This window comes from Argiope bruennichi, chromosome 1 (assembly GCF_947563725.1).
Source record: "Argiope bruennichi chromosome 1, qqArgBrue1.1, whole genome shotgun sequence".
Taxonomy (NCBI): domain Eukaryota; kingdom Metazoa; phylum Arthropoda; class Arachnida; order Araneae; family Araneidae; genus Argiope; species Argiope bruennichi.
Genome location: NC_079151.1, coordinates 97,818,241 through 97,844,590, shown reverse-complemented (window position 1 = coordinate 97,844,590; position 26,350 = coordinate 97,818,241). Strand labels below are relative to the sequence as shown.

Sequence of the window (26,350 nt, the reverse complement as noted above, 5' to 3'; positions counted from 1 at the left end):
AAAATCTAATCAAATATGAAAATATTTTATTTTGCAATAAATATATTAAGAATAATATGTAAAATTCAGAGCTGCTAATATTTACTTAATTAAATCTTCTTATTCATCCGAAAAGAGAATTGTATTTCTGAGCAGTACCAGACAGAAGCTAAATATAATAAAAATAAATGAAAGATGGTAAAAGTTATCTTTTCAAGCAACCATAATAAAAACTTTAAAAAAATAATTTTGCAGATTTCACTGCAATATTCTATTTTAAACATCCAGTGTGCTTATTTTTTTTTTTTTAAATTCATAGCTTTGCAAAATATTTTATTAAAAAAGCATTGGCACTAAAAAACATTTTAATTCTGAATGAACTATAAAAAATCCTTATATTAAATCAATACAGCAAGAAATGATATATTTAATTTATCTAATACAATTGCAGATGTAATTATATTTCCATTCTACGACCGATACTACTTCATTTTTCATAAGATATATAGAGTGGAAATGAATGAACAAAAAATATCAATTCTCTCTTCAAATGACCATAATAAGATTCATAAAAGTAAATTTATAGCCTAAGCGTAAAGCTTTATTTTGGACATCCAGCGATGCGATTCGGTATCTTACTTCCTGTATCTCAACACCAATCATTCGAAGACCTGACCCCGAATTTGTTACATTGTGAGAGGTGCCTTAAAAGCCTTTCTGGTAAAGTTCCGGTTAGCTCAAGTATAAGACGTACAAAGATCACTTGTCAAGTTCTAACTGCAAGAATAACCGAATATTTCTTTTTCGGTTCCTCCTCCTCTTTTTCAAAAACGTTTTCTTTCTCCGTCAACAAGGTGCGATGCGTGTCATTGTATATCAATTCATTGCAACGGACTCCATCAGTTTCCTATTTGCATGGTTCGCTTCACATGAATCGATGACGGCTTTCTTGATATACCGTTACTGAGAAGGATATAAAGACGTCCGGCATATCTTCCGCTATCGAAACGAGTATATAACAAAAAACTTGATAAATTCGTTGTTAAAAGTTTGGATAATGTTTAATTAATGATATGTGATTTTCCTTCTATTATCTCTGTGAAATAATGAGAATATTTTTTAAAAATAACTGTATAAACAAATACATATAATACTAGTCACCAGTAGATTCTCAAGGAAATTGGGTATATTTTTCATTTAAATCCTTTATATATAATTTCATGTTCATACTGAATTTTGAGTGAAATCACTCAAAATTCAGATTATTCATCCGTTGTATTAACCCTTTATTTACCGAGTTATTTTATCATTAATTTTTGTTTTATTTTTACATCATTAGTTAAGTTTTAATGGAATATAAGCCCAGAAAAGGGGAACAACTTTTTAATTAATTAAATATCTGTATCAATTTAATTAATAATGGACGATTTTTAATTTTCGCTTTTAGCTTATATTTGTTGCTTGCGATCTAGGCTACTCGAAATAACTGGCACATTATGAAGATATCAGTTTGATTTTAACGGTACTTTTAACTGTTCGTAAATAAAGGGTTAATATGTAAAGAACAATTTAGACACCAAAATGAAGAATGATGATTTTCGTATCAAAATTGTTCTTTTATTTTTTTTTAGATCCAGATTGTGCCGTCAAATCTTTCAAACTATAGACTTTCCAATTGTATGCATACGAACACAGTGACTTAAAAATCAACAAATTTTGAGTGAAATCACTCAAAATTCAGACTATCTGTCCCCTCATATTAATATATAAAGGACAATTCAGAAAACAAATTTCAAGAATGATTCTTTCCGCATCAGATTTGTTCATTAACTTTTTTAGATCCAAATTGTGTCGTCAAATCTTTCGAAAGATAGACTTTCTGAATGTATGGGTACGAAATAAATGACTAAGAAAGCAATAAATTAGCTAAATAAAACGTTTTATGGGGTTTTTAATGATAAAATTGTGGATTTGGAACAAATTTTAGACAAAAATTTTTTCGAGAGTGGATTTTTTGACCGAATATATGCGAAAACAATAACTAAGAAATGAAACCAATTATCTAAAGAAGCTTTAACATGCCGTTTTAATATCAAAATTAAGTCAAATCTTGAAGAGATGTTTTGACCAATAATATTTCAGACAGAAGCAAGTGAACACAATGGCTATGAGAAAGCTAGATAAGTAAATCATTTTATATGCTCTGTATATCAAAATTATGAATCTGCATAAAATTTTGGATCCAGTCCGTAATACTGGTACATATTTGAAAATAACGTCTTAATATCAAAATTAAGTCAAATCTTGAGTCAAATTTTTTGACCAATAAAATTTCAGTCAGAAAGTCAATGGCTAAGAAAAAGCTGGATACGTAAATCATGGTATATGCTCTGTATACCAACATTATGAATTGGCATAAAATTATGGATCCAGTCCATAATATTCGTACATATCTTCGATGTCATTATCTTCTTCTCTACACAAAACGGCAAAGCGAAACAAAAAACGGAATGGTTTTTTTTGTAAGTAAACGAGAAAATCGAAATTGGAAACACTCCCACTCTCTTAGAAGGCTGCACTGGTTGTCAAAGAACTGAATGTTTTATCTACTGGATATCTGTTTCACAATAATTAGAAACAAACAACATAATTTACTATGCAAATATTGTAATTTGATTTGAGAATTCAGAGAAATTTCTTTTATATTCTTCAGAAATTTCTTTTTGAAAAATGTATTTAGATCTTTTCGAGTGTGTATTCATCACAATTAATCACATCAAGATTAAATAGTAATTTACATAAGACAGATTTTTTAATTTTTATCTTTTCAGAACCTCTCAGAAATTTAAATTTTAAAATTAACCACACGATTAATTATAACTTAACTGTAATGGAGCATGAAATAATTTAATTCGTTTACTTTTTTCCAATTTTCAAGTTTTACTCAACTATTCGCTCTCTCTGTGTAATAAAGATAATCTCAATAGCCCAATTTGTACACTCAAAACGGTAAAAAAGATAATATTTTAGGCAAAATTATTTATAGTTTTTCACATCAAAAAATCATATTAATCGAAAAAATCTTTTGTTTGCTATTGAGTAAAATTAACTGCCAAATATTAATCAGATATTTAAATAATTTTGAATGAATGAGTAATTTGTAGATTTGAGCAAAGTGTTATGTTGCGCCAAACGATGCAATTTAATTTTTTTTAAAATCAGTATTTTAAAAAAGTATTACGACTCTTCCTCCTTTATTTTTTATCTAAGCCGCATTGGCGAAGCAAATATTTTTCACTTTTAAGAATAAAGCTTAATGGGAGAACAATACGTAGAAGACAGAGAGACCCACATTACGTAGAGACTTATATAGAGATTACGTAGAAGAGTTCTCATTATAATTGAGTCAAGAAGTCATAACTCAAGTATTAATGCGTTCTTAAATTAATAGCGTTCAGAATGTATCTACTTTCTATCTATAACATGGCTATTATAATACCAGTATGTGCTAACTCGGAAAGTTACTGATGTCTATGAGTGAAATACATAGGACGTGTATTATTTCGTTACCTTCCTCCATCTATTGATATCATAATCTAAAACCTACAACAGCTAGCCGAACTGAATAAAATTTATACTTTATTTGTTCATTACGTATACTTTGTCAATGGTACTACATTTTTAATTTTCTAGCATGCGTAGTATACAGAAAATATATGTAATCACCAAAAAAAAAAAATCTGAGCTTTAGATTTAGACGAATCTCCTTCAGTCCTTTATGAAGGAGATTCGTCCGAGAATCCGAAAAAAACACATTTTTAGCATTATGACTGCCTGTCTGTGAACACGATGACTCTAAACAATTTTGAGTTAGAATTCGGTATGTGGAGTGAGATTTGGTATTTTAGAAATTCGGTTATGGAGTTACGACCAAATATTCAGATATCTACCAAACTTCCAATGACGTCCATTCATAAGAAGTCTGTCTGGGGATTCGGTTAAAAGTGAACTCAATAACTAAAACCTGCAAAGAGTTAGTTCAATGAAATTTAGTACACAGTTTAACATTTAAAATATCGATATAAAATTTCCAATCAAATCCGTCAAACGGTTGATAGTCTGTCTATCTGTACATTTGCATCATATCTATAAACGCAATGACTTAAATCAATGAAATATGTGACTACAACTGTAGCTTCCTGTCAAATTTTGATGTCAATCGGACGGCAAAAAGGTCTCCAAAATATATATTTTGAAGATAGATTCAGAAAAATGCTAGATTCTCGCCAAGATTCAGAAAAATGCTAGATTCTCGCCAAGATTCAGAAAAATGCTAGATTCTCGCCAAATATCTATATTTCATAACTATCGCTCACCATTGTCATGGAAGGAATTAATGTTTTCCCAATTTTATGCGGAGGAAGGGGAATAAGACCTCCTTTAGAGAATAGCGAAAAAGGTTTGAAGAGATCACTCCCGTGGTTGATTTTGAAAACTATCAATGTCTTGTATCCGAAAAGATCCAAAAATCTAATTTAATGAACAACGTACTCTCAGTATGTTTTAGGGTAAAACTTTACATTCCGTCATAATAATCAAGTTCCATATCTTGGAGCTGATTAACCAACAGTAAAAGATCAAGCACCAACTGTACTAAAACTATTGCTTGTACTAAACTATGCTTCAGGTATCAGGTATCCAGATCCTTCCACTGATCTTTCAAACCTTGGAATTTTATATATAATAAAGAAAAAATAACGCCCTCATACAATGTCCCCCATCCAAGGGCAACAACATTGATATTCTTGTGACTGGTAGAAGAATTTGATATTTTTCTGCAAATTCATAAAAATGCAAAGTCAGTTAAAGATTTCTGCTACTGTTTTATGCAGGCTTGGTAGTTTCTCATACAATTTAAAGCTTTCTTTCAAGGTATCTGATTTTTCTGTCTGTGGTAAAACAGATCAATCAATCTTCTGGACGTTTAACATGCATTCCCTTGCTATGTATTTCGTTTGCGCCTATGTTAAGCTATCAAAAATTATGTTTATTTTTCAAACAAAAGCTATCAATTCTTCGGATAATATTTACTACATTTCTTTCTCTGTAATCTCCCAATGCACTTCTGCCGACTTTTTCTCAGTCCTCAAAGCATTCTTAAAGTTATTTTCAAGAAACCACCTTTAAAATATATTCTTTTATTTTAACAATAGGCTCAAAACAATAATCATGATGTAAAGAATGGATAATCATGGTGTAAAGGATGTAAAGAAATCACACAGTGCCCCTATCTGGGGAAGATGGAGCTATTTTTGTTTAATGGTCAGTCAAAAATTAAAGAAAATTAAGAGAAGACACATGCAAAATCAAAGAATTATCTCACCACAACGCATGCCCTTTTTGATATAGAAACTTACTTAATAATATCTTTAATACTTAAGCCACAATCATGAAGTACTAATTTCCTGACTTGTTCAGCATGTCATTGAGTGAACGCAGTGGATTTTCTATCAGATCTTTATTTATCTTTAGTTCTTGCTCTACTTTATTACTTGCTCTACCTTTTTTTCTACTTTTACTTTACCTCTTTAAAACAATTTTTACAACTCAAATATTGTCAATTTTGATGAAGAGTTGTCTTTAAAAGATTTTTTGAAAATCTCAAATAGTTTTATAATAAAAAAGGCATAAATGAATTTTAACGAGCGTACTTTGCCCACTTATATTCCTTATTTCGGAAAATCGAGAAAGCTAAGCCATATTTATTCTATATTATTGTCAGCTTGTACAAACGGTTTTATATTGCTTCAAAAAAATTAAATTTTTGATACATAATTAATGATTCAGGAGTAAATTCAATATTGAATATTCAAAATTCAATATCAATATCATCAATAGTATCAATATTATTCATCAATAGTATCAATATTATTCATCAATAGTATCAATATTATTCATCAATAGTATCAATATTATTCATCAATAGAATCAATATTATTCATCAATATCATCAATAGTATCAATATTATTCATCAATAGAATCAATATTATTCATCAATATCATCAATAGTATCAATATTATTCATCAATAGAATCAATATTATTCATCAATATCATCAATAGTATCAATATTATTCATCAATATCATCAATAGTATCAATATTATTCATCAATATCATCAATAGTATCAATATTATTCATCAATATCATCAATAGTATCAATATTATTCATCAATATCATCAATAGTATCAATATTGAATATTATAATCAATGTATATAAAATTAAATATTAGATAGTATTATTTAAAAAATTATTAAACAATCTTTTATTTCATTAATAATAATTTGTTCTTAAACAGAACAAATACTTTATTACGTATACTCTATGACAAATAAATAACATAATAAAGTAATTATTTAGAATGTAGATTTTTTTTTAAATAATGGAATGACATATAGTTGATTTATTAGAAATCATAATTTTGTTTTAAAAAGTAAATACATGATCAATGAATCAGCGTTGTCGCAAAATGTGCATACTTTCGTTTTAATGACATTTAATTATCACTTGGTTTTACATAAGCATTAATTTGCACCAGCACATTCTGCAACATTTAACATTAATTATTCCTCCAAATGCCTTACGTATATCAGATATTAATCGAAAAAAAATAAGGAAAAGATTTAAAAAATATCAAGTATCATTTTTATACTTCTTATAGAACATCACAAAAAAATCTCATTTTAGTCTTCGATTTATCAATTTTCAAATTACTTTCGAAGTAAACACCAATTCGCCACCTCCAGCTGATAATCAGCATTTTTCTAGACGAATTACCATTTAACTGGAGTTGTAAGTGATAGCTCATTAATCTTTTTTTCGGCTCATCACTTTATACTTTTCCCAGCCTTTCGTGCAAATGCATTTGCTACTCAGTTTTTTTTGCCAGATCATTTGTTAGAATGTTCCCAAATCAAAAACGTCACCGCAACTAGTGACCCCCAAGGTTTAATGAAAAGTCGATTAACGACATCGATTAATTAAATTGAGGAATCGATTAATTTAATGCATCCAGTGTACCGCAAGGTTGACAAGATTTAAAAGGGCATTTTTTTTTTTGGTGACAAATAATCAAAGGTAAGAACGGCTTGAACCTTGAAATGAATTTGAGAAAAGCAAGGAAAAGACAACCAAATAACGTTCGATTTTTCCTTACTTGAACGAAGTCTTCCTGCAATTAATAACATTTTCAATTAGGAGGGATGTTATTAAATGGATGGATTACAGACATTTATGATTTTCAGTTACGATTGCTTTAAATATGATAAATATGGCCTAACTGAAAAGCTTTCTCAACACACTTATAATAAACGCATTTGGAATTGATAATACTTGGATTTTTCCCCGTGGCAAGTCTCTGTGTTGATTATAACCGTGAAAGTAGGTATAATATATCTCGTGTGTAGTCACAACTTGCACTGTGCATTAATCATTTATTTGTCAGGTTAATTTTTCTACTTAGCGGCTGTCAAATTAATCTATTTCGTTTTCTTCGATATTCTTTTATTTTTTCTAAATAAATTTCAATATCAAACTAATAATTGAAACAGAAAAAACAAAGGTTCCTTGGAATTTTTCATCTGGTGTTATGAAGATATTGGAATTTTGTATTTTATACTTCTGCATCACATCAAATGCAACAGAACATGGCAATATCTACAGTTTTTAATTCGAATTTTTCGCTCGTCTCTTTATTTTATTAAAACTTTTATGTTAAAATATCGCTTGTAATTCGAATTTATTTGTTAATTATTAGACTGTTTTCATTTCTGTATTATTTTCAGTTAAATACATCCTAATCTTATGTTCGCTACGTTCATGAAAAAATAATTTTTAAAATTTTAAGTTTACTTGCAAACTTTACTGCTTCAATCAAAACATGCATTCAACCAAAATGGCAATTAAAAATTTATCAGACTTTAAAAAAATCTTTGCTCGGAATAGCATTATCTATTTTGAATTTTACTGTATATATTTCTTTTTTCAAATTGCCGTATGCTGTTTGTGTTTTAAACTTACTCTATTTTTTAAAAATAATTATTATAAAAATTGTTTAAAAAAATTAAATATAGTTATTATTATTCTATTCGTTGTAATTACTTAGCAGTAATTATTAATCACGACTTGCTTATTAAAAATATTAAATATTAAAAACAAATAACTCACATTTTTCCATTTTTAATCAAAGAATTGCTATTTTCTATGCGATTTACTCTTCTTGGGCCCTTTATTTTAAATCGAATTCTTGAATAAAATGGATTTTTAATAGGCTCGATTAGCTCCAAATCAGCCAAGTTCCAAAAAGATTTAAACTGAAATACCTGAATGACGCTCAGTTTATTATTATTTGTTCCCTTTATAAAGAAAAATAAGTTTTTATTAATAGAATTGCACGTATAAGCTGTTTATGGAAGCAATTCTGTATCAAATATAGTAGTGAATTTAGTACATTGCGTTCCTAGACAGTTCCTAGGCATATTATGAAGACCTTTTGTAATGGGAAATTTAGTTTCAAGTTTCAGCACATTTTTAACATGTTTTAGATTTATTTTAAGTTAATTTATCAACTTTGCGATCATATATTTATTTTTATTTATCTATTATGATTCCAGAATGTCAGACATTAATTACACTATATTATTGAAACAAATATTCGTTGTATATATTTTTAATAGTTAAATGAACATAATGGAACATATTGTAACCTGATCAATGATACTTTATAAACTGTTAATATCAACCTAACACTTAATTATTCACAAATTTTGGCTTTTAAAAAAAATATGTTCTCTTGGCAATTGGGATATGAATATTTTTAATCAGTCTGTTTGCCACCACTTTCGACTTACTAACTCTAAACAACTATCTAGTTGGAAATCCAACAATGACCAGATAATAATTAAAGAAACTCTTGAATCATTACATTGGTGCAATAATTGGAAACATTCAATGAAAGAAATCAACATTATAATATTTAAAAAAATCATTGGAGACATTCAATTAAAGAAGTCGATATTATAATATTTTAAAAATAATTGGAGACATTCGATTAAAGATAGTAGATATTATAAAATTTGAAAAAGTAACTATGCTTCAAACCATGAGTTTTTAGGCAATGTTGAAGACAGTCGATTAAAGACAATAGATATTATAATGTATGAAAAAATAATTACGCTTTAAACCATGTGCAGTTTGAAGGCCAAACAATGCATTTCGCAATAGTATCAGTTTAGAAGAGATTTTCAATTTTTTTGGTCCATTTTCTGGTGTCTACTAAAGTATGATTTATGCTTGTGATGGCAATCTCAGTTTTAGTAGTACAATGCTTGGAAGCCAATGAAAACATGATGAGGCGATGCATTACAAGCCGCAATCCGTCTTCTTTACATTTTACCTGAAGCGTGCTTTATCGGATACAGATCTAATAATCTGGAAAGACATAGCACATGAAGAATTGTTTCACTCTGCAGGTATCTTCTAGCCAATTAAATTCTGTGCGGGAGGGCATTATCATTCATACCAATCAAAATATGTTCTCATTGAAGCTAAAAGTAAGCCCACGTATGGGTGTTGAATTTCTTCTTGTTACCAGATCCCAATTACTTAACCATCTGCTACAAGACCAGAAGATCATTTTGACCCGTTTATTCATATTCTTAGGCCAAAAGCAAACGCTAGTAATTCTTTGAAAAGCTTTTTCATACTAAGAATGGCACTAGGAAAAATTTTCTTTAAGAGTCAATGATGGATAGTTATAATTTTGAAACAATATTAGAATGCCTTGAGAATTTAAAAATATTTTTTTAAAAAGGATGTACAAGATTTTTAGCTTTTCATAAACAGTTAAAGATTCTTTAAAATTTTGTTCACCACGGTTTTCTTACTTAAAAGTTGGATAGTTAATGAACATAGCAGTCAATCACAATAATCTCTGTTTATATGGCTTAGTTCTGTGGTAACGGAGTGGTAAACTATAATTTTTTAGAAAAAAAGTCAGTGATTATGAATTAATGTGCTTCTGATATTTCAAGGGCTAGAGGATCATTTTAACCTTTTATTGACATTCTTAACAAAATGTGAAAAATGTCTATTCTTTAAGAACCTTTTTCCTACTAATAATGACACTTCGGAAAAATCTCTTTAAGAGTCAATGATCATGAATTATTGAGCATGTGATATAACAATGGGCAAGATGCTCATTTTGATTCTTAACCACATGTACAAAGAAACTGATGATTCTTCAACAGTCCTTACAATACTGTGAATGACAAAGGAAAAAAATAATTTTACCGATCCACGATTACGAATTAACGTGTCTATGATCCTTCATCATAATTATTAAATTTTGTTTTTATTTTCAGAAGGTTACTTTAATTAATCTTATCATTATTTTTCTATAGAAAAACATTACTGAAAATATACCCCTATCTTGTAGTATTGAAACCCAACATTTTTTCATCGAAAATATTATTTATTCAAATTAATTAAATTCAGTTCTATTTATTAATTATTCGCTTTAACGGGAATCAGAATTTTGATGTTATTCAGTCAAATAGTGAGAAATTATCCAACTAAAATAGTTTGGCAAAAAAATTAATATGGTAAGTTAAAGAAAACTGAAGTGTGCAATATTTCTAAACAAATTACATTTATGGCTATATATTGTTTCTAATGTATAAGTATATATCAGAAATATGCGAAAAAAAATGTGAAATTTTAACACAAGGTTTTTAAAACAAATGATGATGTTTGTAACATTCTTTGGTAAAAAATTCGCATATAAGAGAATCAGGTGTTGCAAAGCCGGGATTTGGTAAATAAAATGATCCTATGTACGTATTAAGAAGCGAATTAAAATAATTTTAAAATGGAATCCCCCCCTAATCAATTTAAATTCACGTTAACCTTATCTTTACAAATAAGTAAAGAGTGAAAATTTTGCCCTTTTCCCAGTTAAAAATTTAAAATTTTTTTTATCCTTTTCCAGTCATTTTTAACAATAAAAAAGGTTTTACTCTCATTTTATGTAAGTTAAGATTAATCTTACGAAAATTCACCTCTTTGAGTGAGATGTAATGGAGAGTAGCAAAAATACTTGACTTCTTAACATATTAATAATAATTTAGAAAAAAAATTTTTGATTCATAAAACAATCGTGTAACTATGTGTACAGTTCTTATGTTCCGTTCGATGATATAATTTATTATCTAACAGATATTGTTTGAATTGAAGGAATTTTTCGATTTATCAGCTAGAATGTAACTATCCATAAAATATCCTGTCCAAAATATTCATTATCCATTACTATTGTCAAGTATCCTTATTATTAAATTACAATATTTTCTTAAAATCTCTCAATAAGCTAAGTCGGCACTTTACAGATTACATCCGTAATATTTATAATGGTACTCAAATATACTAGCAACATATGTAGACCATTTTTACGTTTCTTATCCACAACAAATATTTTATTGATGAATGTTTATCAACTCTCCAATAAAATCTAAACAAGTCAATGATCTGTATACGATCAAAATTTTCATTACTCAACGATATTCTAAATATATTTCTCTAATACGCCAACATCTTAACAAAAATTCTGGTCAATAAAATTTTTGACTCAAATCCAATTAAAGAATTTCAATTAGAAACTAACTAAATCTAATGATTTTCGTCAAATAGTCTTTCCTTTATACAACAATCTTTGGGCTCATAATTATATGCAGAGCGAATTAATTTTTCTTTTCCACATAAATATTTTATTGATGCATATTTATCAATTTATCAGTAAATAAAAAAATTCGATTATCCGCATAATATTAGTAAATCTCATTATTCAGCAATATTTTGCATTTATTTTTCCAGCATGACAATTCCTAATGGAGAAATTCAGCCTGTAAAACTTTTAAAACATTACCAATTTTAATCAAGATTTCAAATTATGAACTAAACTTTGATGAAACGAATGTCGATGAATGTTCTTTCCTTTCTATGCAATAACAATTACTTTAATAATAATTTATAATAACAATTATTTTATAAGGACAAAACCGTTTTGAGAATAACGTAATTTACTTTTTCTTATGCTTTGTTTTAAATCTTTGTAATTATTTTATCATATGTAATGCATACCACAGACCGAAAGCATATAATATGAAAAACAACGCTATTATACTTCACATTGAATTATGAAACCTTTTGATCACATGCATCTTACGTATTTTATTGATAAATTGAGGATTAAGTCTCAAAAAAATATCTTATGTGATTAAGAAAAGTGAAAATCTCCACATAAGCTAATTGAAATACTACTTTGATAATATATCGACATATTTTAATTTCTTTTATAAATTGGTTATTATTTATCATTTAGTCATATTTAAAAATGTTTATATTGTATATTATTGCAATAGAACCAGTTGATTATAGATCCAAGCATCTTGCAAAAATCAAAAACTCAGAGTATAGATACTGAATTTTGAATCGTACATATTTCTTACCATTTAACAAGAATTTTCCTAATTTTTTTTCTTTGAAATTATAGAAATAAATTCTTAATTATTACCACCTATAAACAATTTAACAAATTTGAATGTTAAACTCCAATTATAATATTTGTGAACGGCAGATTACCAGCTTTTTCTTCATATTTTCGCAATGATTCATATAAAATTATTGTCCTGCTTCAATAATGCTAAACTTTCAGATCACTTTACTATACCATATTTTTTTCATGAAAATTCTTAGAATTTGTTCACATTATTAAAATGCCTACGAATGGAATTGCGTTGTTTGATTTTTCATTTTAAGCAATAGTAAGTTATGATATTAATTACCTCCAGTTAACCATTTAGAAACCTTCGCATCTTGAAATTAGTTCCAATGTCAAATTTGAAACCTTTTCTAAAAAAAAAAGGCGCTGATTTTAAAGTCGTCACTTAACAAGTGACACCTCTTGTTTCAGTTTTTGAAATTACGCAGGAGAAAGAAATGAAATTGAATTTTTAACAAACAATAACAAGTGCTTCTAACATTTAATGTAAATATGTGGTTTCCATGTTAATGCCTAGTGTGAAAAAAAAATCAGAACTATTTTTTATTGCTTGCGAAAATTCTTTCTCCCCCCCCCCCCTTCTTATCTTTTTTTAATGTGAAATGCATAATTTAGATAGGGGGTGGGGTTTATTGAACGGCAGAATAAGAACTCAGATCAGTTTTCTGGTACCGACTTGGTTAAAAAGGCTTTAGGCGATAGAAGGCAAGATTATTAAGGTTCTACTGCAATCAGATTTATTAGTTTCTTTTATTTCTTATTCTATCTAGACAAAAACGGAATAAAATTTGAATCACCCATTCTTAATTCTTGTAGCGCCAATGATTTTTAAAAATCTTTTTAAATTCCATAATATTTCAATTGGTTGAATAATGGTATTTATTTCTGTGAATAAATGTAATATTTCTATAAAGATTATACATAGTGTGTTAAAAATGTAAAGATTAAATTAATGTTAAATCTGATGTTATAAACCGTGATTATCAGCTCCCTTTGCAATCATACTCAATTTCACATCATTCACTAAATAAGGAGCTCTAACTTGTTCTCCAAATAATCTTCTATTGACAAAAATAATATCCATTATTTAGTTTATTCTTAATTGAATTAGTTCATTATTTGAATCTCTATTTATCATTTCATTACTAATTCATTATTTAAATCTAATTCCTTATCTAACTTATAATTTTATGAACAACCAGTTCATTAAATAATTTTAAAAATACACTTTTTTTTGATAATATCAATTCCATCAAAATCTGAAAGCACAGAAATAAAACCAGATACCGAAGTTAGATAGTTTATATGCAGAGATTATTTTAAATGAGAAATACAAAGCATTCTTTTAATGAATAACATGTTTAAAAAACAAATTGTTTACATTATATTTTGATAGGAAAAAGTTCTTGATAATCTTAGCGCATTTTAAACTGCAGTAATGACATGAGAAATTTTAATTATAGACTGTTTCAAACTTCGAAGCTGAATGCATTTTCAAAAATTTCCTCATAAAAACAAAAAACTTTAATAAAAGAAGAAGATGAAAGAATTAAAGGTGTTCAGTTTATAAGTAAGTAGTTGTTTTCCTTCTTTGGTAATTACAAAACACTGCGAAAAGTTAAGCGCCATTTTTAATGACGAATGTACAAATTGTAAACAAATTTATTATGTTTGAAAATCAATGATTTCATATCTTAATACGAAAAGGCAATTTTGTTTTGAAACTCAAATTTGAATACTGAAGCTGAGATAGGGATAATAAACCTTATTTCTGAAGTTTCTATCAATATTCTATTTAAAACGAATTTAAGTAATTGCTTGTCAATCAGAATGTCAAAAAAATCAAAATGTTTATTTTTCTCTAGCAATATAATTATTATAATATTAAGGAAAGTAATATGCGTTACTCCTTTTAGAGACTTCATATGTTTGAAAAGGAAATATTTGGAATCTGATTCTTGATTATAAGAATTTTCATAAATTAATTAAATATTTGATAAACAAATAAAATTATTTCTGAAGTTGCAATCAATATTCTATGCAAATCTAATTTTAGTCATCATCTAGCAATCAAAATGACAATTTTATTTTTTCTCTAGCAATATAGCAATTGTATAAGTAACAAATAAAATATACATATCTTTTTGTAGATTAAAAAAAGTAATTAAACTGCTCATATTTTAATTTAAGACATAAAGAGGACAAAATAAGTTTTTCATCAGCGAACAAAAATATAATCTAAAATAGTGCATTATTTGATTTGCACATAGCAAGAATCTTAAATTTAAAATTGGAAATATGCATTTCTTTGCTTTCACTATGTGTATTTCAATACAGCACATAAATATGTAAGCAATTTTCATGCACTTACATCCCTTAAATAATGATATAAGAAGAAAAAAAAAAGATAATAAGAAAAATTTTTAGAGGTGAATCGATAATTAATCTGTGTTAAATCCTGAACCGTTTTAAGAATAGTGCTACACGTCATGGGGTACTACCACGGTTGTTGATAATTCAGTTAGAGTCATATCAATATTCAGTAATTTAGTTCTATTGTATTCAGTTATTGAACATATATTCATGCTTCCAAACAAAAAAGGAACTTTTGTTAATTCTTTATTCTTTGCTTAAATATGATTGTTTGTTTTTCATGTAAATTTAAATTACTTTTAATAAAACTATCGTGGAATCATTAATTGAATTAAATCAAATAATAGAGCTAAACTTTATAAAAATTTCTTATCTATTTTGTTAGATTTTTCAAAAAAATACATCAGATTTTCATGATCGAAAGAAAAGAAGAATCTGTTTTTATAATTGCTTATCTTACACTGTTTTTACTTTTCTAATTCCTTCATCTGAATAGCATATTGATGATCATTAATAATTTACAATATTATTTTATAATCAATTCAATAGTCGGCTCGCAGGCAAAGAAGGGAAACGAGATTACATTAAAAATTCATAGGGAACAAAATTATATCAATTCATTTTCATAGCATACTTTCTTTATGTACTAATCCATTCAGTTTTGGAATATGTAGCATCTTTTCGAATTAGAAATGGAATTCCCATTCTAGCATATCATAAGATGATATACGCCATGTACAAGCATTTGTTATGTTATTATGGCGTCTCATGAATCGACTTCATTTTAAGTGTCCATTTTCATGAGGGGCGGCATCATTATAACATCATAAGATAACATACATTCAGAAGATACTTGCTAAATGTATTAAACCAAATCAATTTTAAATTCTGTTACATTTTTTCTCGGAAAAAAAATGACTTATCGTCATGATGGCATGCCTAGTGGTCTGTTATGTGACTATGAAATTTTAAGACCTTGCTCCATTTTAAGTACACATTTTCCAGAAAAAGAAAGGACATGCCATCAAACCTGTCATAAGATAATGTACAGTCAAATATTTGATGACATGTTCAGTAATTTGTTATCAAGCTATGACATTTAATGAATCGACTACATTTTTATGTGCGCACATTCTCCAGGAAAAAGAAGGTATCATCACAGCACATCATTAGATTCAGATGTTTAACGACAGCGGCAGTGATGTAATAAAATTATGACATCTCATGAATCGGTTCTATTTTATTACATCCAATAAATTCACTGGCAGCCTAAATCTTAATAATAATAAAATATCCATTAAACTATAACATTTAAGAAGGATAAATGCACTGTAAGATTTTTTTAAGTTAAAAAATTAAATACCATGAAAATCATAACAGTTCAATTGAATGCAGATTTATTAAAGTGAACAGCTTGCTTTAAAGTCTATCCATCTCCATAAAAAAATTGTTCATATGCTACAATATATTCTTTTTTCATGGCAGGTTATAGTACTAGTTTAAGAAAAATTATTACCTCGGAAATGGCTTTAAAACTCAGTATACGCTGTGAAATGTAATTTATCTAAGCGAAAGATTTAAGTAGCATTATTATGACATTATTTTGGTAATATGGTGCAGCTTCCTGTTTTGCCACACTATTCTTTCTATAAGGAAAATGCATACAAGATATTATTTTTTGTTGGAGGGGAGGAGGGAATCTGTAAATATTGACAATAGAAAAAATCCATTACTTTCCATTCAAACGCATTCTGTGAGATGACATAAATGATATCTTTCGTGATGTTGGAAACAGTTGCCCCCCCCCAAAAAAAAAATATAATTAACCTTTACCAAAAGAGCAAGATATTAAATTCAGAAAAAGAAAGAACAAATAATACTTCTTTATGAAATAAATAATTAATTTTCCCAAAAATGCTTCTTTAGGGTTAGTAAATTTCTTTACTAACCCTAAAGGAAATCTTATTACGATGGTTTATTGTAGTTATGCATATATTTATTACAATATGATAAAAACAATAAAAGACAAGGGTTTTTCATTCTCCATTTTTATATTCTAAAAAAGTAAAATATATGAAATTAAATTAAATGGTATCTTTTTATTAATTCACATTGTTTAATTTCAATCAAATGCTGTTTAATTTTAATATTGAATTTTCACTTAATTTAATTAAAATTTACTGAATTTTGAAAAATCTTTTTAATCTAATTTTTTGAATTGCTGAAAAATCTTTTTAAGTATCTAATTCCCAAAAAGTAGCTATTTGACAAATCTAGTAACTTAATGTTCAACTATTAAATCTGTAATGTATTTTGGAAGATTTTGTTTTTTATTGTGCATGTCCATTGACTTAATATGCAGACTATGATAACTCATAAACATTATTATGCTAACAATACCATCATCTAACGATAAAAGTGGATCAAAAATATTGTAAAGAAAGATATTAAAACAAAGGTATGAAGAAAAGTGTTAAATAATCTTAAATCATTTCAGATTTTTTCATTAATTTCATTAGAGTTCGATTCTTCCGACATTTTAATAAAAGTTTCTCTGCTTTTTGAAATTTTTCAACTAGGATTCGATTTAAAGAAACAAAATTTTTTTACATTTCGAATAATAAATCGAAACGAACAGCCACAAATCCAAAATTTATAAGAAGATGATTTGTAATCACAGAAATTAAAGCTTTCAAAAACAAAAATAAGTGAAAAAAGAATTTAAAATTTTCTCTTATAAAGTGCTAATTTATCCTTTACTAATTATTTTATTGTTTATTTCATTTTTTTTAAAATTTTCTTTTAGAAATCCTTTTAAAATTCGAAAGGCTGATAAAAATATTACCGTTCATGCATTACAATATTAATGTAATTGATAAAAAAAAGTCTTAAAAAAACACATTTACGGATTTTTTTTTTCAAAATGTAAGAATCATACGTTGATTTAAGAGGAAACTAAAAATTAAAAGATCCTGCTTTGCTAATGGTTAAATTACCGTTTTTTCAATTACATCAATTTTTGAGTTACATTAGAAATCAGGATTACATGCGGAAAATTCGAAAATTTTAAGATACAAACAACTTTATCCCTTTCCTACTCGATCTCAGTATTATTATTCTTTGCGAACTTCGTCCCTGCTGTAGTTTTGTCACGGTTTCTAAATTTTAATAGTAGAAGAATTTTCGTTAAATTATGAATGCCGAAATTGAACAATGCTCTTCATTTTTTATGTAACTTTGTAAAATTTGGCCTTAGGGGCATCGAATACAGTTACACGTTCAAAAATCGATTTTTCCCCCCCTTATTTTTGATAGTCGAAGGTTTCATTATAAATGTTTAAGAATAAATAGTAAATTTTGCAAATTAAAAATGTTAATAAACATAAAGTTATTGAATGATATAAAATTAAGTGAATAGAAGCATTTCTCTTAAAGCATTTTTAAAGTTATGAGCGGAATCTCAATAACTGCCTAAACAAATGATAATAAGAACCTAAGGTAGATATGTATTCATTTGTTTTCTAGTTTCCAGCTATAGAAACTTTATTTTCTTTACAGAATTATTTTGAAATTTTCATGGAATCTAACATCTGCTTAAATGTAAACAAATTAGCATATACCTTAGACTTACAGCTTCACAATTTAGTAATAAATCAGAAACAGAACTAATGCTTTTCAAATTTAATTTGAAAAAAGACTTTTTCTCTATCTCAATTAATATTATGCATAATCAACCTATTTTATCTTTGTCTAAGCAATTTAAATGTCAATATAAGGCTTAATTTATGAAAATCTTATGCACAAGACGTTTAATTTTGTAAAGCAACTGTGTAATTTAAAATAGGAGGTTATTTCATTTTTATTTTTTCAATTCATATACATATATTATTCATTTGAGGTTTATTTCAACAAAAGGTTTATTCCACAAACAGCATCTAAAACATTAATAAACATTTTTTCTCAGTTAATTATCGTTAATTAACCCAGAATTCGGAACAAAAGAAAACAATTACGGATTGCGTAACATATTTTTTACAGGTTATGATAATATGATTGAAACCATCATGATTCATTAAATTTACTTCATTTCTGTGTTCAAAATACAAAATGCTTTAGAAAACACTTTTTTTTTTCTTTCTAAAATAAGGTTTTGTGAAATGCACTTTAAAACCTTGCGGCTTATACCAATGAAACGTTTGTTTAGTTTCTATTCGGTTTATTTGGTTCTATGGCATATGGTGCATAAATAACAACGGAAAGATATAAGAGGACACAAAATTTTCTCTTAAATAAGGATGCTTAAGAATTTCAAGCTCAGTTAAGGATTCTATATAAAAATACTTGAAGAACGAATGACCACTTAAAAAATAATTGGGAGCATGTTTATTAGTAATGTGTTAAAACATGGAAATTCTTATCAAAAGAAAAGGAATAATGTATTATGTAAAATTACTTAATTAAAGAACAAAGCAAGGATCACAGTTTAAACTGTCATATTATCACATTTTCGACTAATATTAATTGCATCAAGGATCGATTTTCGCATTTATATACAATTTCTATATCTTGATTTTTGATATAATGCACTATTTCTAATAAAATCATAGAAACGTTTCTATAGATGAACAGAAATTTAAACCCAATCCCGACTGCAGCTATCCGAGTAAGTTTAAAATCATGTGCCTTAAAAACACATTACTGGAAAAGAATATATGTCTTGATACATCAGATATAAGATCATATGTGAGACCTGGATCGGTGAATTACTTTTGATTTTACCTAATTTAACGTTTAGTTCTGAATCTATAGTAAGGTATTTTGTAATCGGCTCCACAGTTTTGAATCATGACAAATATTATTCCAGAATATTCACTTCACTTTCTATACCTCTGCATCGTCACAATTATAAGTTGTTGGCTTTTTAAAATCTATAATATACAGTGTATCAGATCTACCTGCATGAAGAATCTTTTCAGAATCAAACCCAAGTGTTTTCAATCCTGAAACCTATCCAAAACTATCATCAAGTCACCTTAACTCTGGTTTGCTCTGAAATTAACTATCCACATGTATTTCTACATCAGCACGATATGAAGATTTTTTTATTATCTACGATAGCATCTTATACAACATATCAGGCTCTGTTACTGAAAAATATTTGTGATGTTTTAAACTCAAGCTCTTCCAATCCTGAGATCATTAGACTAACTTAACTCTGGAGTGAGCTCTGAAAATCTACAAGTATTCAAGATATCTACAAGTATTTGAGAGTGTAACTAGTTGACTGTCGAAGCATTCGAGTTAATTTTCAAAACAGCTATCTAACTATCTACAGGTATTTGGAAAATGATTGCCATATGCAACACTCATCAGCCCAGCTTCTTTCAAGACATTTCTGAAAGATAAAGCATTCATTAACGAGACAAAATAATATAATCCGATTAGTATAATTTTTTTAGAGGCGATTCTATAGTTACAGACTACTTTTAAATTTAATGACTGGTTTGAATTTTGCATTAAATATATTTAAAAATTAATGTTTCCAATAACAAATTCCAACATGTAAAACTTAAAGGTCTCAAATAGATTAAAACGAAAATAGGTAGATATTAGTTTAGTTATATCAACGTCTCTTTTGGAAGCAACTTGAAACCTGTTTTGAGACGAACTTAATCATTTTAAACCTGGTCAGATGACGAGGACGAGACGTAGACTGAAACTCCTCTCTGCACATTTCCTCATCACACCAACGGGAGGACATTTCATCCATGATATCAGATTTAGCATGCATCAGAGCCGCACATTTAGTGGAATCGGGTTTCGAACTTTCAGCCATTCGACCCACGAAGCCGCGGCCCCGATGCCCATGTAGATATTAACGCACTCACAAATTAAATGCAGGAGAAAATACGGAAGTTATATTAATATTCAAATTTTGATTAAAGTGGTATGCTTTTATAACCACTTAAAGGATTTTCATGGTTAAACAGCAAATGTCAGGTCACTGATGAGATCAACTCTATAAACTTCATGTTATCTTCCATGAAATTTTGTCTTTCCTGTTGATGATGAATCATTTTTCATCAAATAAAAACATAGAAATATAAAAGGCTGTTTTTGATGATAGACAGATTCGGTCAAATGACGCAGCGTCTTTAAAGCCACAGGGAAAATTTATTTTTAACTTTATGTTTCATGTTGGCATATAGATAAGCGTGCATAATTTACATACATTTCAGTGACCAAGTTATATATTTCAATGCATAAGTTACATACATTGAAATTAGTTTTCATATAATTTTATGGTACTTTAAGAATCTTAATTAAAAGAATAAGTATAAGGAATTTATTTGAAATACATTATTTTATGTAATTTCACCTAACCGAGATATTTTTTATTTCATTTTACTGCTTCTAAATGCTTTTAAATATTATCTGTGGAAACACTGACAATTTCGAATTTGGTTATATTTTCTGCTGGCTCATTATATTTAAAAACTAAATGGGAGAAACACGTACATTCATATACAAGAATATATCAAAGCTCTTTGAAGACACATATTATTTTATATATATATAAAGAACTACAATAATATTTACTTTTTATTATTAAAAAAATGTAATTTTGTTTATCGATTTTAAACGGAACATCATTTACAGACTTTAGTGTATCACTAATGTACAACTACGGAACCTCAGCCGAAAAAGAAAAGAATGATTTCTATCAGCAACAAAGAAGGTGTAATGACAAAATAATACTTTAATCACAGTTAATCATACTATTTTAAAACAAATATCAGAAGAATTATAAAATAAATCAGTTAAAAACAACTCATAGCATCTCACTCTTGCTTAAAAAGAAATAAAGCCACGTCTCACCACATGCATATTAAATATCTGAAATTTAATTATGGTTATTATTCTCCAAACGGATATCCATTTGCTTTTTTGATGCGCATGAATTTCCCAAGCTAGTATCAAAATTCGCATTTCTACAATTCTGATATTCGCTCTTCAGTCTGTCTGTCTGTCTACGCATTGCGGTAGTTGCACCTGCAAAGTGTTGGCCATCACGTAGAGGGAGATAAAAACCATAATAAAATGAAAAGAAAAAATAAAACGCTTCAGGTGTTTATTGAAAACATTGCTAAGACCCGACGCTGCGCGCGCTTTTTTAGTTTTTACTCACAGTCGTACTATTCATTTTGTAAAACTAAATCCATCTTTCCCTTCCAACTTGGGTGGTCCGAAACCTGACCGTTTTAATTTTCGTCCGCTGCGGTGGTACACGCTGCACGCGAGGAAATAAATGACCACTTCCGGTATTAAGCTTTTGGATAAACGCATTAAAAATGGAATCGTTCTTTTTCACGTTCGTTGTCCGTTTCGCACTTTTAAGTGTCACAATCGAATGGATTGTGATCTTCATTTTCTTTCCGTTCAATTGCGTCCTGTTTTCGATCCGAATAGAATAATCAGCTTGCAGTTTATCATTCGTGTGATGTTCTTAATTAGATCCTTTTAAAAATTTGAATTGCTAATTTGGATAAAAATTAGTAAATTCTTGTCTTTATAAACTTCTGTTATATTTTCCATTGCTAGAATTAATGAATGACTGTAAAGATATTTAGTGTATAATTATGCCTTGTTACATATTCCTAAATATTATGTGATTATATCATGTTTTTCAATGCATGTTTCTTGTTATTTATTTATTTCTTATTTGTATTTGTATTTTTCTTTATTTGTAACGTATTCTTATTCTTAGTTTTAATTTTTGTTGATATTTTGGCATGTTATTTCTTATTTTCTTTATGTTTCCAGCCCTACATAATTTTTCTATAGGTGTTGTGACTTTATACATAATAATTTATATACAAGTTTTTTTTTCTGCCTTTATGCTGTGAGATCTTTGTCGAAACAGTCTGTCGTTTTTCCTATAAACAACCTTTCTGAGCCAGTTTTTGATTGAATATTTCTCAATTCTAGCTGTAATTAAAAATAATTCAGGTTAACTGTACTTCTAAAGCTACTTGGTGAAAAATTATAACGAATTATTAACCTTAAATATCATTTTTAGACATTTAATCATTCATTTCTCATCAGAAATACAATTTACTTTTTTGATTCAACCGAGAGACTATTGGAAATACTAAAAAGTTATTTTGTATCTGAATTATGCATAATTATGCATAATTATGTATATTTATTACTTTTAATTATGAACGTATTGATTACCATATTTTTCAGTACTAACTATCGTCAACAGCAGCTGAACTGATGATACGAGTAAAATTACTTAATATATACTTCCACGAATTACCTATGAAGTTCAAGGGTCACCAACGAATGGATTATGACTTTTATTTCACTCCCATTCAATTGAGCATGACTTTCCATCAGATCTGAAAGAAGGTGTTTTTCTGATTCCTCTTAAGTTATAAATCAGGGCACTTTTGCACGGTGTATTGCGAAATTTAGGATAGATTCTTAATATAGAACTTTATATGGATTGATTGCGTTAAAGCAGCTATCAGAACAATTATAAAACGAATAATTTAAAAAAATTATGACATCTCTCCTTTTATTCAAAGCTTGCAATTATCAGTGACAACTCAATTTGATATAACGGGTAAATATTGACGGTATACAGTTGAGGTTACAAAATTCTAAAATGATTGTAAATTTTAAAATAATTGATATATAGTGCGATTCAGATGTCTGAAGTCACCTCAAAAATCAATATAAAAGAAAGAATGTAAAAAGATGCCCTCTGAAGAGAAAGGATTGAATTGAAACTTATTTTGCTGTTATTATGAAGTTAGAATCTATTGGTAAAAAGCATGATTTGCGTTTTAACCCGATGAGAACGACACCTGAATTGGTACCTCCTTATCCAGCCTTCAGCCTCGAACTCCAATTAGCATGTACCATACCCGATTCCATGCCGGTTGCACGGGGGAATCGGTTTCCGAGTCTTGTAAGTTCCGACTCCGAGGCCGATATCTTACCACCAAGTCACCTTTTCCTAAGACATTTGTCGATGTAATTGCTTAACAATGTTAAATAAACGTTTTAAGAACTTAGCGATTAATAAAGTAACATTTCGTTTGCTCATTTCTGACTACACCATAAAAAATGCTGCTAAATGCTCGAAAAAATATCATTTCACGTCTGATAGTTAAGTTCCTCTATGGAAGACGACATACTGAATATATAAAAGCCTTATTTTATTCATTATTTTATTTCATGCAATTTAGAAACATCTGTTGGCTTGTATTGTAAATTATGCAATTAAAAGATTCTGATTTCGCGATTAAAACATTCTGCCTGCATTCTTATTTCGTTTACGATATATATATATATATATATATATATATATATATATATATATATATATATATATATATATATATATATATATATATATATATATATATATATATATATATATATATATATATATATATATATATATATTGCTCTTGACTTGTATATTTGAACAAAAACCTTGATAAGATTTGAAGAGGAACTTTTGATATTCTTTGTTATGAAATTTTATTCACAAAATAAATTTGCTTCATTTCAGGGATTTTTTTAGGGCCATGATACGCAGAAACACACATTGAATCAATCACCGATTAAAAGAAAGCTAAACGTTTGCAATGAAATTGATTGATATACTTATTTATTACGAAAATAACTAAATAAAACATTTTTTATGTTATTTATCAACGAATCGCGATATAAATTCAAACTGTGAAGTTGAAATATGAAGTAATTAAAATGATAAAAACATTTTTCTCTCAGCGATTCTTTAATGCGAAGTAAATATAACTAAAAAAAGGCATCTCAATTTGATGCGTTTAATATTTGAATACCACGAATCGACTTAACATATTTGAATAAAGTGAAGGATAATTTGAATTTAACACAATTAGACAAAAAAAAAAAAAGAAAAATTAACAAAAAAAATCAAAATTTTATAAAATTGGAAACTTGTTTCTGTTTCCGTTTCAACAAATAGTAATATGTTTTCAATATTTCACTTTTTAATCGAATTTTTTTTTTCCAAAATTGTGTGTACAAAATTGGTGAGAAACAGGAAGTAAATGAAAGATATTAATACGTTTTCTCATGTACGAAGTATGTAAAGTAAATATCAAAAGGTTTTAATTTGAAATTTTGATGAAACTCTACGTTGTTAACTTCTTTGAGTCCGAAAAATATATTTTTGGAATCATGTCGGTCTGTGAACTAAGTCATAAAGCAAATAAGATTAATAAATGAAATTTGATAGGTGATCTTTACAAAAGTACTGTGGATTTCTCTCCAATTTGGGGTAAAAGTCGTCAATACCAATTGTGTCTGCCGACCACGAGAGTGTGAACATAGCTCAAAAACGCTGGGAATAAGTTGGGTGAAATTTAATATACGACGATAAAATGACCAAATTATAGATATTTATCAGGTTTTGGATTAAATCCTTCATCAGACTTACCATCTTTAAACTTCTATACATGTGGAAACGATCATTTAAAACCGAAGAAATCAAAAGTATTGAAATTTAATCTGTAGTTTTGTTACGAAAATTGCAGATTTGTATCATATCAGACATCATATCTGAAATAAAAAAGTTCCTAAACTCATACTCTTCTTTTCTTAAGTATATGACAAATCTGTGCCTCTTATTGCGTTTCGAGATGAAAATATTCCCGTGAGTTTAAATCAATTTTTGATTAAGACAAAAAGTGCTGTAAGTGCTTAAATCAATAGGTTAAAATAGGCTATTAAAAAACGATGAATGACAGTAGAATGAGTCATTAGAATAAAAAGATAAGAGCTGAAAATATGTGATTACGAACAATAGAAAATTGAAATTATTATTATTCAATGCACGCATAAAACTATATATGACATCTTCTGTGAGAATAAATCTTTTAATGAATCTCAAAATTTAGCTTTGAAGGGAATGTTTACAAAACAATTAAATATGCTTATAAATAAAGCAAATACATTTCTCAAAACAATGGTTCAAGCATTAGAAAAAATACTGGGTGTGCTATAAAGCATCATAATAATCCATGTTGCTTTACAAATGCACTCATTAAGCTGTTCCCATATCTAATTTCAAAACGAAGTGTGGATACTAATTATATGATTTCATGATATAAATCTACTGTTTAATCAAAAGCTAAATGCTTTTATGTTTAATTATTTCTGTTTTTGATAAATATGCGCATTTTGGATCGCATGAAACAACATACTTTTATATAATTAATTATGTCATAGTTTCTATAAGAAATTAGGACTCATGCGTCAAAATATGAACAAATAACAATAACATAAGGCATTCCGATATGAAAGCGAGTTTGCTATTCAT

The 26,350-nt window shown here is 27.8% G+C and overlaps 1 protein-coding gene across 2 annotated transcripts in view; it reads right to left on the bottom strand.

The window, feature by feature from the left end:
* Positions 1 to 26,350, bottom strand: part of LOC129967313 (Krueppel-like factor 3) — a 53,521-nt gene that overhangs the window by 2,272 nt on the left and 24,899 nt on the right. The gene's annotated exons all lie outside the window — the stretch shown is intronic.